Source organism: Hypomesus transpacificus, chromosome 9 (assembly GCF_021917145.1).
Source record: "Hypomesus transpacificus isolate Combined female chromosome 9, fHypTra1, whole genome shotgun sequence".
NCBI classification, from domain to species: Eukaryota; Metazoa; Chordata; class Actinopteri; order Osmeriformes; family Osmeridae; genus Hypomesus; species Hypomesus transpacificus.
Window position 1 is genome coordinate 13,833,113 of NC_061068.1, and position 4,784 is coordinate 13,837,896.

Consider the following 4,784-nt stretch of genomic DNA (forward strand, 5'->3'; position numbering starts at 1 on the left):
GAGTTACAGAATGCCATTGATCTAAAGTTTATGTAAGGTTGAGCATGTGTGATAGTCCCCATCACTCTTGCGAACGATTTGTGGCTAGCACACCCTTCGTAATGACTGATCACAAAGGACTTTGTTTAAATCATATGTAATTGTATAGTCTAAATAAATTGAATTAAAACCGCCATCTCCAACTATTCATATCTACACAGACCAGCTAGAATTTTCATTGACAAACTCAAATATTTTTTTGCTAAATGTTCACATTTTTATGCATTGTTTCTCTTCTTTCTGATTTTTTTTCACTTTGTTTAGCATTTTTCTTCTATTTTCTGTAGTTTTATGCATTCGTCCAGCTCCAGCCCGTATTTAAATACCTTTCGGTCGCTTTGAAGCTGCAGCTTATAACTTTCTGAAAATATTCACAATTTTCAGCTTTTTTAGCATGGTCAGCTATCCCCATTCAGGTTTTCAGCATTCTCACTGCTGTTTCGCAGGAACAGCCTTTTCTAGTTTTTATTATTGTTTATTTTCGCGCCACTAAGGCTCAGTCAATATTTGGACTACATAGACAACGTCGATGTCAAAAGGTTCGTCTTGGTCTCGATTGCGTTGCTTCTATTCGGATTTACGTTCCGTTGCACAGCTTAGGAGGTTACAACGTTTTTGTGGGGACAAAGTGCCTTTTGTCGACGAAGGGTAACCTGTGCTAGCTACGTCACCACATCAACACACGTTAGCAACGACGCATGGATACAACGTGATAGAGACTTTCTAGCTCGCAAATTGGAGCTTGGATTACGAGTGAAAAATACCACCCCCAAAAAATCACAACCATTTGGCTTTGTAGAGAAAGCGATTTCGAGTGGAACTGCAATCTCGCATTTTTGATTTAGGTCGTGACAGTCTTTGAAATTTGAGCGAGTGCAGGTCGCCCGTGAGACCGCCTGGTCTTTTAGGCGGCAGCCATGCTAGAAAGCGTCATAGTAGTATTTTTTTTAGCTAATTTAATAGTTCAATTTTACACGAAAAAACTGAAAGAGGGAAATGTTATGACGATATGACTTGTGAAAACAGCCAGGTGATGAGATTTTCATATAGATTGCTGTAAAAATGTTGATTTGTTTGCTACGTGAGAGCCCGTCAGCCTCCATTGACTCAGTCAACTGTCGATCTGCGTCTGGTGAGTATTTTCTTAATTTTGTACCATGGTCAATTCTACATCTAAATGGAGAGCAGTGTTTTAAGATATGGCGATTGTGAAGACAGCCAGCGGGTCAGCATAGTTTGTTATTTGTGTAAAACTTGGAATTTGAGTGAGACCGCGTCTTGTTTTGAGCCTTAGAGTCACAGACTCGGCTCGCCCACTGGTGTGTAGTAGTAGGCTACAGTACTGTCTTCAATGCCACAGCTATGGCTAAACTTTATTATGTCTTATTACACGGCTGTTCTTAATGCTGTAGAATGTAGAATGCTCCATTCACTTGAATGGGGCTTCCCATTGTTCTGCGGTGAACAATTTCTCATATTTGACAGCTGCTATGCATATTTGACCGCTGTCAAGGGAAGTGGCCTTTTTGCCTCGGATTCACATCTTTCGTAGCATTCCGCAAATAGTCCGGTAACTTTTCAACCCCAGTGTACTCTGTTGCTTAGCGACGTCAGCTGATTTAAAGCCTAAATAATGTTCAAAGTCTATGAAGTTCAACGTCTTTGGCGAACTATTTCTCTGCTCCGTATCAACAATACGAATTGTAACAGATACATTGTTAAAACACACACTGTGTTAAGTTATTTTTGTTGGCAAGTAGCCGTGTAATAAGCGGGATAATTTATAGAACGCCGGTCATTATCGGGGAAATAAGCCCCCTCAGGGCGAAACAAAACCCCTCCCCTTCGTGCTGTTCGCCCTGTCGTGTCTACTATACATTATCCCTTACAAAAGAAACGTTCTAATTTCCTGCACTGTCAAACAATCAGTGGTTTGGATAGTAACGGCAGCTAGCTTGCCTTTAGCAAACTGCTTTTGAATTAGCCATGTCCCCCTAAATTAATATCGAACTTATTTACGTTTTGGGGGGCTTATTTTCAGTTAAGCAGACAGTACTATTTGAATCGCAATTCCATCTGAAATACTGCCAGTGACAGTAGCTTGTTTCAAAGGGGGTTCCTTGTTTCAAAGGGTGTTCTTAATGAATTATGCAATATGAGTAGGCTAAATGCTTGAAAATATCACCAGAAGGGAAGCGGACCCACCTGCAGTTAAAGCAAGCAAGCACACCCTACAATTTCCCCAGAAATTGTACCCTCTCTAGTTTAGTCAGTAAGACACTATTTAGTTCATCACATTCAGTGGGACTGAGATCAAAGACAGGATTGTTGTTTGTCAACAATTAAAACCCCTCCCTCCCTCCCTCCCTCCCTCCCTCCCTCCCTCCCTCCCTCCCTCCCTCCCTCCCTCCCTCCTGCTTTGAACCCCAGTCATATTATTGGTCCTAAATATAGTTTTTATAGTGTATGTTTGTATGCATGCATGTGTGTGTGTGTGTGTCTAGGTCCACTGGGTCACCAACAAACACACAGCTTGTCTTCTATCATCCTATATAAAACACATTTATTTCTCCTTATTTAGTCAGTAAGACACTATTTAGTTCATCCCATTTAGTGGGACTGAGATCAAAGACAGGATTGTTGTTTGTCAACAATTAAAACCCAGTCTCCCTCCCTCCCTTCCCTCTCAGTGCCCCTCCCTCCCTCCCTCCCTCCCTCCCTCCCTCCCTCCCTCCCTCCCTCCCTCCCTCCCTCCCTCCCTCCCTCCCTCCCTCCCTCCTGCTTTGAAGCCCAGTCATATTATTGGTCCTAAATATAGTTTTTATAGTGTATGTATGCATGCATGTGTGTGTGTGTCCATGTGTGTGTGTCCTTGTGTGTGTGTGTGTGTGTCTAGGTCCACTGGGTCACCAACAAACACACAGCTTGTCTTCTATCATCCAATATAAAACATATTTATTTCTCCTTATTTAGGTAGTAGCATTGCTACCAGTATTATGCTAGGTTGCTAGGTAACGGAAGCTAACTAAAGCTAGCTAGCTTCCGTTTTGGAAAAATAACTCACTCTGGTGAGTCGGTAATATTTAGAACTCACACATCTAAAGGTTCAAACAAAACAAACATTCTACACACACCAATATTTACAAACACTCTGGGATATCAATTCCAACAGTGTACAGTTCAATCTTCAATGACATCTATGTGAGCACAGTGTGTGAGAGTGTGTGTGGGCTATTCTACCTGACACAGGGACACTGAGGAGTCAGGATGAACCCTGAACCCAGGATAGAGGGGCTCAGTGAATGTGCTGTGGAATGTGTGCAGGTGGGTCAGTGTGTCAGAGGAGACTGTGTAGAAGGACAGAGTGCCGGCCGGCCAGTCCAGATACACTCCTACTCTGTGGGAGCTGGAGGGGGGGGCAGGTATGACAGTGTTCTTCTTACTGTGACAGGCAGTGTATCTGTTATCATCATAGACCAGACTCCAGGACTTGTTATTGTGTCCAAGCCCACAGTCATCACCCCTTCCTCTCCTGCTGATTCCTTTATATGCCTGCTCTGTTTGGGTCCAGTGTGAGCTCACAGGCATCTGATGGGGGAGACCAAGACACAATATATTACTGATCATCATCATTCACATTAGAATGTCTCCCTCTTCCTGCCCTCCCCCAAGAGGTGAGGAGAGGAGAGGGAGGAGGGGAAGAGGTGAGGAGAGGGGAGGAGAGGATAGGGGGAAGGGGAAGAGGGGAGGAGAACAGAGGAGAGAGAGGAGGGGAAGAGGGGAGAAGGACAGAGGAGAGGGAGGAGGGGAAGAGAGAGAGGAGGGGAAGAGGAGAGGGAGGAGGGGAAGAGGGGAGGAGAGGAAGAGGTGAGGAGAGGGAGGAGGGGAAGAGGGGAGGAGAGGAGGGGAGGAGAGGGAGGAGGGGAAGAGAGGGAGGAGGGGAAGGGGGGAGGAGGGGAAGAGGAGAGGGAGGAGGGGAGGAGAACAGAGGAGAGGGAGGAGGGGAAGAGGGGAAGAAGGGAGGGGAGGAGGGCAAGAGGTGAGGAGAGGAGAGGGAGGAGGGGAAGAGGTGAGGAGAGGGAGGAGGGGAAGAGGTGAGGATAGGAAGGAGGGAAAGAGGTGAGGATAGGGAGGAGGGGAAGAGGGGAAGAGGGGAGGAGAGGATAGGGAGGAGGGGAAGAGGGGAGGAGAACAGAGGAGAGGGAGGAGGGGAGGAGGACAGAGGAGAGGGAGGAGGGGAAGAGAGAGAGGAGGGGAAGAGGAGAGGAGGGGAAGAGGTGAGGAGAGGGAGGAGGGGAAGAGGGGAGGCGAGGAGGGGAAGAGAGGGAGGAGGGGAAGGGAGGAGGGCAAGAGGTGAGGAGAGGATAGGGAGGAGGGGAAGAGGGAGGAGGGCAAGAGGGGAGGAGAGGGAGAAGGGGAGGAGAGGGAGGGGACATAGCACACACAGACGTAAAAAGTATTGATGTGGGTAATTGTGTTAAATGACTGCTTCTAAAAGTAGTGATTACAGTGTGTGTGTGTGTCTATTTGTGACAGAGTCCAAGTCACTAATGGTATTGTCCCTTGTATGACCTTGTGTACTAGAACCAAGTAGCAGTCAATACTCACATCTCCAGGCCTTCACAAGGCCAGGTTTGATCCAGCACTCTCCACCATGATCCACACTGCAGGGATAAGCAGAGGAATGATGAAAATACACTTCACCTGTTGATAAGTGACTTAGCAACTGACTTTCTAAGTAAACA